This window comes from Alosa alosa, chromosome 5 (assembly GCF_017589495.1).
Source record: "Alosa alosa isolate M-15738 ecotype Scorff River chromosome 5, AALO_Geno_1.1, whole genome shotgun sequence".
Classification (NCBI taxonomy): domain Eukaryota; kingdom Metazoa; phylum Chordata; class Actinopteri; order Clupeiformes; family Clupeidae; genus Alosa; species Alosa alosa.
The window spans coordinates 37,120,316-37,131,130 of NC_063193.1; the positions used below are offsets into that span (position 1 = coordinate 37,120,316).

Consider the following 10,815-nt stretch of genomic DNA (forward strand, 5'->3'; position numbering starts at 1 on the left):
GAACAGTTACCATTGAGCAAGGGAGATGACCCAGTCTTCATGAGGAAGGGGAAGTTGCTAGCTTGTGTGTGGCATGATACAAAGCGCCTCACAATGCTCTCTTCACTGCATTCCAACACATGTGTCAGAAAGCGCATCAGGACCAAACACACTGATAGTGGCTATAGGGAGATAAATAGGCCTGTTTGTGTTGATGACTACAATTCTTTCATGGGGGGTGTCGACACAGCAGACCAGAGAATGAAGACCTACCTCTTTCCCCATAGATCAAAGAAATGGTACAATAGGATTTTCAATGCCATTCTCAGTGTAAGCATGGTGAATGCCCACATCATTTACTGCCGCTGCACTGCTGCTCCTCACAAGCCCCTGAAAGTCTTTGTGCAGGATGTCATCACTGCTTTACTGGAAGGCTTCTCCAGGAAAGAGAGCAACAAAGGCTGAAAGTCATCCTCACTGGGAGACATGCCACAGAGACTCACTGAGCGCCACTTTATCTGCCAGGCTGATGGTAAGCCAGATTGTGTCGTTTGTTCTGATCGGACCCGCCCTAAAGGCCGCCGTCAGACAAAATACATGTGTAGGCAGTGTGGGGTGGGTCTTTGTGTGCCTTGCAATGAGAGGTACCACACCCTGAAACATTACAAGAAATGTCACCTGGATGGATATGGAGTCATTATCTCTACAGCAAAAGGCCTGCTACATAAATTCTTTTTTTGTCTGCCATTTATTAGTAATGATTTAGACTGTTGATTTACTATCTATTTCCCTGACCATTTAGTAGTGTACACTATGTGCTCTTTTTTGTCAGTTCATGTCCTTGTGATGTATGTGTCTTTGTCAGCTAAAAAAAACAACAAAAAACATCAACAAAAAGAAAAAAAAAATACTAACATTGTCTCTCGTCTTGTCTCGTCATCTCACTCCTGATCTGTGCCTTGCCGTGGCGAGTGAGCTTTTGAACTACACTGCAAAAACTGCTTATCTAACAAAATCTAACCAAGTGTTATTAATCTTATATCAAGATAAAAAAAACTAGTTGGTATTGTTTTCAGTATAAAGAGACTTACCTAGCGCTTTCTTGTGAAATCATTTGACTTAATTTGAAAAAAAATTGACTTATTTTAAGACAACTCATCTTGAAAACAAGCAAATTTGTCTGCCAGTGCGTTAAGCAAATTTGTCCTAAAAACAAGCAAATTTGTCTGCTAGTGCGTTGAGCAAATTTGTCTTGATAAGACTCCTTAAAATAAGTTAAAGTCTTCTTAAATTAAGTCAAAATGATCTTTTGAGAGGGCGCTAGGTAAGTCTTTTCATACTAAAAACAATACCAAATAGATTTTTTAATCTTAATATAAGATCAGTAACACTTGGTTAGAATTCATTTTTTGCAGTGTAAACAGGTCTTGTCTACTTGTGTTTGTGTGTCATATGAATAATATATATGTGCCCCATACATGGCTTCAGAGTGCCTACTGTATGTACTAAATGGAAAATCTCTAAAATCTCTAAAAGGCCAACCTACCGCTACATTCATTCGGTTTGTTACTGCCATTTATTAGTAATGATTTACACAGTTTGTTTACTACTTACTATTTACCTGAGCATTCAGTATTGTGCAATACAGCATACAGAAGGTGAGGGACATTTTGGGGGGAAAGAAGTGGTGAATTTTATCATTCAAACATGCGACTTTTCATGAAAATTCTATAATCCAAGATGGCCGCCACGTCATATGATGTCATAATATGCAAATTAGATGGGGAAATTTAATCCCTACATAAACTTTGGGTCATCCTTAATATTTCTCTAATTTACAGAAAGTCTCTATCTCTTATCACTTTTAACCCTTAGAACCCTAAGCTGTTTTTAGGGCATTTTCACTACCCTTATTCATAAGGATTTATTCTGGTCATTGTAAGTGCCACACACACATATTATATATTGTTTTTTTCAGCAGAGTCTAGGCTATCCAGATCATCATTTCATGTATTAGTACTAGCATTGATTTTATTTAGATTTTTAAAGAATTAAAATATAAAAATCATATTATAAAAATGTTGACCTGTATCTCACCACAGCAAGCTCATAGCTCTACATGCATTTCATGTGTGTGTAGGGCAGACTGTCCTGAATCGGGCAATATAATTGCCATGTTGGAGGGATACTCTGGGGCTGAGCAATTTACAGAAATATGTGGTGTGTGATTTATGGAAATAAATGGCATTTTTATTTAGCGATGAAAAATGACCATTCTGCTCCATATCTGTGACACCTTAACTGATCTGACCTGACTTGACCCAAGTTTGCCTGTTAGCATGTGTGACTATGGTGTATGCACTCATGATGATTCTCAACTTTTTACTGCATTGCCATGAACAAAGTAAAGGCAAAAAGGTGTTTCTTTGTTGAACAAATTGGGATGCAATGTGAGCCTTGAATTGGATGCCATGCAGGAATTTGCTAGGATCTCAAAACCGGATTATGAACATGTTTTGCTATAGAGAAACAAACGATAGCGTTGGATTATAAACATGCTTTGCCACAAAAACAGACAAAAACGTGGGGTAAGTCCAGCTATATGAACTTATTATTTTGCTGTCAGTTCGTCTGATTTATAAAACAGAAGGATGTATTTGGTATCAAATGATAGCTCTGTGTCTCCTCTTCCATCTGACATACATTGGCATATCTATCCGATCACGGGTCCGAAAGTAATTCAAACGAGAGTAATGGGTGTGCAGCACATGACGTTAATATTTTGCAGTCACTTCATCTGTTTTTATAAGCCAGAAAGATCGATATCCATGGTACCAATGGATAGCCCTGTGTCTCCTCTTTCATCTGATATGCCTGCCATATCTATGCGATCACGGGTTCGCGAGTAATTCAAACGAGAGTAATGGGTGCGCAGGTGAACGCAGAGAAGTATAGACTGTAAATATGATGCAATTTGATTTAATTTCATGATTTTTTTTATTTTCAAACTTGATCGTACAGACAAGTGCGTAGTGTCTTTGGAAAGCCCCACTTCTTCTCTGTCATGCAATATAGGTTTCATCTCGTTGCGATGAACAGTCACGGAGCAATGTAACAGAGAAGAAAGGGTGTGTTTTTTGACGCACTTTGCGTCAATCGGGTTCTAAGGGTTAAGATATAGCCTTTTGAAATTAAGATGTCAAAATCGAACGTTTCGAAAAAAAAACCTCTGGCGCCTAAAGGGTTAACAGCATCCTCAGTCAAACAACCAAATATCTTAGTGTTATGATGACTTTGCTGTTGACCTACCTTAACTAAACACATACCATCCTGCGCTGTAATAATGAAATAGGTTCAATCTAACAAGGACAGTCTTACATACATAGACCTTCATTCTGACTGACTATTTGAACTCAACAGTCAATCAAATACACCCATCAATCAAAATACACCCTTCCTGTTAATAATCTGAGGCGATATGGGAGCACAAGTATGGGAGCACAATTGCTCTTACGAACTGTACCAGGCTGTCAGTGAACAACAGACGGCACACCCAGACGGTTTCACCATGTTGATTTTCCAACAAGAGGAGATAACATCCTGGACCTGGTCTACACTACACACAAAGGAGCATACAAAGCCTACAAAGTATACATCCCGTCTACCAACAACAACAGCGATAAGAACGCGGCTCTTAGTGAACTGTACCAGGCTGTCAGTGAACAACAGACGGCACACCCAGACGGTTTCACCATCTTCACTGGAGATTTTAACCATGCTTATCTCCTCTTGATTTTCCAACAAGAGGAGATAACATCCTGGACCTGGTCTACACTACACACAAAGGAGCATACAAAGCCACCCCACATTGACTTTCAGACCATATCACTGTTATGCTAATGCCCGTGATACAGACAAAGGGTAAGCGAACAAACCGGTTCGTAAGCAGGTAAAAGTGTGGCCTGAGGGAGCCTCGATGCTCTTCAAGACTGCTTTGACACAACAGACTGGGAAATGTTTAAGCAGGCAGCCACTTACAACAACCGACAGACATAGAGGGTATACAGACACTGTAACCTCTTACATCACCAAGTGCATCGATGATGTGACCCACAAAAAGACATCATCAGACTAACTGGAAGCCATGGCTGACAGGGGATGTCCTCAGGCTGCTGAGGGCCAGGAACAAAGCCTACAGAGCTGGGGATGAATCTGGCATGAGAACAGCGAGAGCCAACCTGTCCGTGGCATCAAGGAAGTAAAAAAGGAATACACTCACAAGATAACCACCCACTTCAAAGACAGGAGGAACGCACAAAGCCTATGGCAGGGCATTTCAGGCCCTCACGGACTACAAGCCCAGCGCCACAGAGCTGTGAGAGCAACATCCCTCTGCTCAACAACCTGAACCTTCTTTGCTGCGCTTTGAAGCACAAAACAGCACCTGCCCACAGAAGACCCATCCCCTCTACATGAGCAGCCCTGTGCCTCTCTGCCGACGGCGTGAAGAGGACACTTGCTGCTATCAACACCAGAAGGCAACAGGTCCAAACAACATCCCAGGTTGTGCGCTGAAGGATCTGCGGGGAGCTTAAGGATGTCTTCACAGACATCTTTAACACTTCCCTGAGGCAAACCATCGTCCCATCATGTTTCAAAGCTGCCACCATCATACCTGTGCGAAGAAAACTGCTCCATCCTGCTTCAATGACTACCGCCCTGTGGCACTGACACCCATCATCATGAAGTGCTTTGAGCGCTTGTCATGTCACATATCAAAGCCATTCTCCCCCACCCTGGACCCCTTCCAGTTTGCATACCGAGCCAAAGCGGTCTACAGAGGATGCAATCTGCTCTGCCTCCACCCAGCCCTCACCCACCTGGAAAAAGAGAGACTCATATGTGAGATTGCTGTTTATAGACTTCAGTTCTGCATTCAACACCATAATACCACAACAACTCATCTGCAAACTTGACAAACTGGGACTCAGTACCTACCTCTGCAACTGGCTACTGGACTTCCTCTGTCAGAGGCCTTAAGTAGTACGTGTTGGCAACAATACCTCAAGCAGCATCACACTGAGCACAGGGGCCCCCAAGGCTGCGTGCTCAGTCCGCCTCTTCACCCTGCTGACGATGACTGCACTGCAACCTACAGCAACAATCACATAGTGAAATTTGCTGACGACACAACTCTGGTGGGTCTCATCACCATGGGCGACGAGACTCAATACAGGTTGGAGGTCGACCATCTGACCACGTGGTGCAGGGACAACAACCTCCTGCTGAACGTCAGCAAGACCAAAGAGATTGTTGTTGACTTCCGAGAGGTCACACCCAACACCTGCCACTGACCATCGGCGGTGCTGTGGTGGAGAGAGCGAAAGCAGCACCAAATTCCTGGGGGTGCACATCAGTGAAGACCTCTCCTGGACCACCAACACTACATCACTGGCAAGAGAGCTCAGCGCCGCCCTGTACTTCCTCGCGTGAAGGGCGAGCAAGTGCTCCACCAGCCATCATGACCACATTCTACCGAGGCACCATTGAGAGCATCCTCTCCAGCTGTATCGCTGTGTGGGGTGGAAGCTGCACTGAATACAAGAGGAAAGCCCTGCAGCGCATAGTGAACACAGCTGGAAGGATTATTGGTGCTTCACTCCCCTCCCTGAAGGACATTTACACCACCACCTCACCCCCAAGGCGACCAAAATTGTGAGTGATGCAAGTCACCCCGCTCACAATCTGTTTGATCTACTGCCCTCTGGGAAGAGGTACAGAAGCCTGCGCTCCTGCACTACCAGACTCACCAACAGCGTCATACACCAAGCTGTAAGGATGCTGAACTCTCTCCCCTCCTCCACCCTCAGCTACATAACATCCTGGACATTGGACCCACAATGGCCGCCTGCACTCTCCCACTTGCACACTTGCACACTTGTACACTTTACAACTTGTTGTTGTTGTCCTGAAAACACAACACTTCTGCTGCTCTTACATAACTTGCACCACTATGCCACTTTCTTTCTTACTTAGGTCAAACAGAACTACCCAAGCCTTTTATTGGCCTGACTTTGCACTAGTATTTTATTGACTGTCTATGCACAATTTCAACCAAATTTTGCTGCTCTTATTTTTTTCATTATTATATGTGCCCTCTTATTTACTTATTTACTTACTTTTTTGTTTACTTGAATGTTATGTTTGTCTGTGGACTTAAATATGTCTTGTCTTCACCGTGGGATAGTGAGAAACGTAATTTCGATCTCTTTGTATGTCTGAAACATGTGAAGAAATTGACAATAAAGCTGACTTTGACTTTGACTTTGAATCGGGGGAGCCGTGGCCAACTGGTTAGCACTTTGGACTTGTAACCGGAGGGTTGCCGGTTCGAAACCCGACCTGTAGGAACGGCTGAAGTGCCCTTGAGCAAGGCACCTAAACCATCACTGCTCCCCGAGCTGCTCCCCGAGCGCCACTGTTATTAGCGCCACTCACTGCGCCGGGATTAGCGTGTGCTTCACTGTGTTGATGACTTGTATGTGTATGTGTTTATGACTTGTGATTAGCCTAATGAGTTATGTCATCACGTAAAACGTGGTTCCCCCTGCTGGTTGGTTGTATGCTGATAGTGGAACATGGAATGTCTGCTATCTCCGATGTGTTTAATAAAACTTATAAAGCAAGCCTCCATCTGAGCTATTCTTGTAAATATTCTAACAACAAACTGTCTTCATATTACACTTCCAAACAAAATGCAGCAGCCAAGATGGCGTGGAACTGGCCATAGACCCAGCAGAAATGAAACGAGCAAAGCCAATGCAGAGGCAACATTTGAAGAAATAAAAAAGTGTGATTACACTTGTGTTTCCCGTAACAAATGTCAGAGGTGTTGCATTCTTGCTGATAGACGGGTTAGAGGGCTGTTAGTGTCAGGATCAGTTCCTGTTCTGTCTCATCTTGTTCTCTCCGTCTACTATTTTTTCATCATGTTTGCTCCTCTTGTCTTCCTGTTTGCTTTGTTTACTTCCTGTGTCTTGTACCATGTGTTCCTTTGTTTGTTTGCCATGTGTCTCTGTTCCATGTGCCTGTGCCTCCGCCCCTCACCTGATCCTTGTTAGTTTAATTACGGTTTCCACCTGAAAAGTAGCAGTGCCTCCCTTGCACTTTGATAGCACAGGGGCCTGTACTACGAAGCGGGGTTACTGGCTTATCTGGGTAACTTCGAGAGTAACTTGATCACGTGTGGCGTAACTTCCCGATTAACCCGTACTACGAAAGGTGGATAGGTTTTAACCGAGGTATGCTGCCATGGCAATTTACGCTGCATCTCAAACCTGCTCCGACCAGGTTATGTTCTTGGTTAACCCGAGGTTTCTGTTAACCACACCCTTTAGTACCACCCCTCCACTAACAATTTCTCCTGAGACATGTCGGGCGCACCTGGATGATCCATATGACATTGGGAGCCAAATCGTGAGGCACTCTCTTAAGAGGGCGGGGGGTTTTAGAGACCGCCAGAAAATATATATAGCCTACCCGGACAATATTCTCTATGAAGATATAGATTGTCAGCCGAGGGAATTCGTTATCTTTGTCAGATGATCTAGGAAGATGTCTCATAGCAATGTCCGTACGTGGACATAGGCCTACAGTATGCTGAACATCTGAGCAAGAATAGCCTAAAATAAATCGGACATAGCCTACAGTAGGCCTAATAAATAAAAATCACCATTTTAACAAACTTGTTGAATTGAATGTCATATTAGCCTACTGTACCCTGCACATAAAGGCTACACATTTCCACAGCACCAGAATCCGACCGAATGCCTCCCTCAACCCCCTCCATAATCGGCCTTCCACTATTATTTGTGATGGCCAACTCCTCTGCTACTGTAAAAACACTCTGGTGCCTTTCCTCCTACAGTAGGCCTAGTGTTCAAGACACCTGTTTCTTGTTAGCTGTAAAACAGAGGCCAAGTGAAGGCTATAAGCTAGGCCTACATGTTTTCATAATTAAGAAATATTAATGCAATCTATAACTATATAAACCTACTATTCTGAATAATGTTTTGTGTATCATTTTCACCTGCTGCCATGTGTTTGGCAATGGTGTTGCATCTGAAATGTTCACAATATTAGGCACACTAAATTAGTCAATGGGGGCTACTTAAACATTCAATTACCCTTATTACTGTCATCTATATGCCCACTTCTGAATTGGGTTGCATCTGTAGGCCTTTCTATGAACTCAAAATAGGCTATTTAATTATTTCAACTCATTTCAGACATTCCATGAAGCTACTAATCCTCCGTAACACATATTTGAAGAATATGTGGGAATAAAACTTTACTTTTAGGCATTTAGGCTACTTGATCTGCAATACGTTGCCAACAGCCTTGCTTTGCTCACTGCCGACGTATTTGATTTTTGTCGTAGAGTGGGTTTTAATTCCTCATAACTTGTCATAATAATTGTGCATTCCTCATCCGTAAAATAAGGTGATCGCGTCATCATTGAAAGTGGTGACTTTGCGCCTGCAACCCCCTTTTATGTGAACGCCAAGACAAACCCCAATTAGGTTAACCCCGCTCAACAAATCAACTTCATAATCAGCGTCGTAGTACCGAATAACACCACTTAAGATAACCAGGTTTTGTCAACCCTGGTTTAACAAAGTAACCCTGGGTTACATCTGGGTAGGTTAATCTCCCTTCGTAGTACAGGCCCCAGGCCTATACGCCAGGCAACATTGAAAAGCCAGTGATGTGCTTGTTGTGAATTAAGCTGTTGTCATATAGGCTATGCTAAAACAAATCACATCAGCATAGGCTAATTAAGTGTGACAAGTATTTTGGCATACGCTTATAAACAAGGGATAAAAACACATTGTCGCAGCTTAGGGAGCAACGCTATTATCCCATGTGATAGTAAGGGGCGTTACCGCTGCACCAATGATAATGATACAGATAATACGGTACAGATAATATGAGCAAGCAGGCATCACTGAATCTTCAATGAAGTACTTGTTATATATAGAATAAATATAAAACAACATTTCACTCACCCAATACGCTGCAAAAGGTGGCCTTGCAGACCGGAATCTTCGTCGGATGGTCTTCAGTCAGCAAGTGGTATTCAGTTGTGACATCCCTCTCCTTTTGCCTGTCAGTGTTGTCAACTTTCGGATGTCTCCGTTTGACTTTTTTAACGGTAATAAGCTGTAAAATGGCTTAGTCCTGCTCGGTCTTCGTCAAATGACAGTAAAAGGACTGGAAGTTTCTGTAAAGTTCGTCTGTGGTCAACGTGTCAGCGTGACAGAAGTTGGAGCTTTTTGTGTGAGTGCCAGCCAGCATTTTTCCACCTCCCGAGTGCCTCATCTTCTTGATATTCTCACGAATATGATTGTTTTTCGACGGCTTACATTTCTTACCCATAGCAGAAACCACCACAGGCTCATCAATGCCATCAAAACTATTCATGTTTCTTTCCACCAGAGGTGGAAAAAGTATGAAAATATTGTACTCAAGTAAAAGTACCAATACCTTGATGAAATATTACTCAAGTACAAGTTAAAATACCGATCTGAAAATGTACTCAAGTAAAAGTAAAAAGTAGTTCATTTAAAATGTACTTTTAAAAAAAGTTACTTTTAGTTTTTTTTTTTTGGGGGATGGTACCAGAACAACCAGTTTTACCAGAGACTTTCTAATGAGGAGATACAGCACTCAAAAAATCCTCCATAGTAATGCATGGGGTTAGTTTGTAACAGTTGTCTGCACATATCACAACCCTTCCGTGGCAAAACGTTGACATGTGAATACATTGAGCCAATCATGTGGTGTGTTGTAAAATACATTGAGCCAATCATGTGGTGTGCTGTGAAGACATCGTGCCAATCATCTGTTGTGATCTCGCTGCTGGAGCAAGGTTGGTGTCGTGAAGCCTTACGCACACACATTTCTGCCGAAATAGATGCACGTTAAGTGCCCAAAAAGTGTTGCAATATGGCCGCCGAGTAAAGGTACTTGCCTGATAAGGATGTTGAGAAATGGAGATCTATGTGAAAAATCCTTTATGTGGAAAAACACCTCCTTTAAGTTCTTTAAGTTTGAGCAGTAGTTTATTTTCAAAGTTAGTTGCACTCATCCTTGGGTCGCTTTGCAGTGAACAGTAATCCAGCACAACTGAAAAGCCCCTCACAGGCAGCTGAGGCAGGCAGGCCATATTGAGTTGCAGAGAGTTTTTTTTATATTTGGAAACGAGCAGAAGGTTCAGCAGATTAAAGGGCGTCGAACTAGGGGGGAAAGTGGGAAGTGTAGGGCAATGGAGGAGAGGGCCCTTGAAAAGTGGAATACAGGGGGCACAACATTTTCATCAGGCATTAGTAATAACTCAGGTAATCCACACATAAAAACTCCATAAGTAGAGTCATGTGTAATGAAGTGGAATAACACAGGGGAAAAAGTATTGAACACGCTAAGAAAAGCACTAAGGCAAGGAAAAGGGAAGGAACGAGCTGGAATCTGTAAGTAGTTAGAGAGTAGTTATCCTTTCTATCTGCGCAAATTAATAAAAGCTTGGTTAGTAGCTTACATATTGATGGGCTATAAAAAGGTTTTTCATTACCAAGGTGTCAAACAAAAAAACAAAAAAACATGACATGATGGATAAAAGCAAAAAGCTCTCCCAAGACCGTTGCGACCTTATTGTTGCAAAACATATCAATGAAACTGGTTACAGGTGCATTTCAAAACTTCAGAATCTTCCAGTAAGCAGCATGGGAGCCATTATCTTCAAGTGGAAGAAACATCACTGCATCATCAACCGCACAG

At 42.7% G+C, this 10,815-nt stretch overlaps 1 long non-coding RNA gene across 1 annotated transcript in view; it reads right to left on the bottom strand.

The window, feature by feature from the left end:
• LOC125294686 overlaps positions 1–9,227 on the bottom strand; it is a 41,182-nt gene extending 31,955 nt beyond the window's left edge. The window contains exon 1 of the long non-coding RNA XR_007193548.1: positions 9,048–9,227. This is a non-coding gene — a long non-coding RNA (uncharacterized LOC125294686). The remainder of the gene's footprint in view (positions 1–9,047) is intronic.
• Between the last annotated feature and the right edge of the window lie 1,588 nt (positions 9,228–10,815).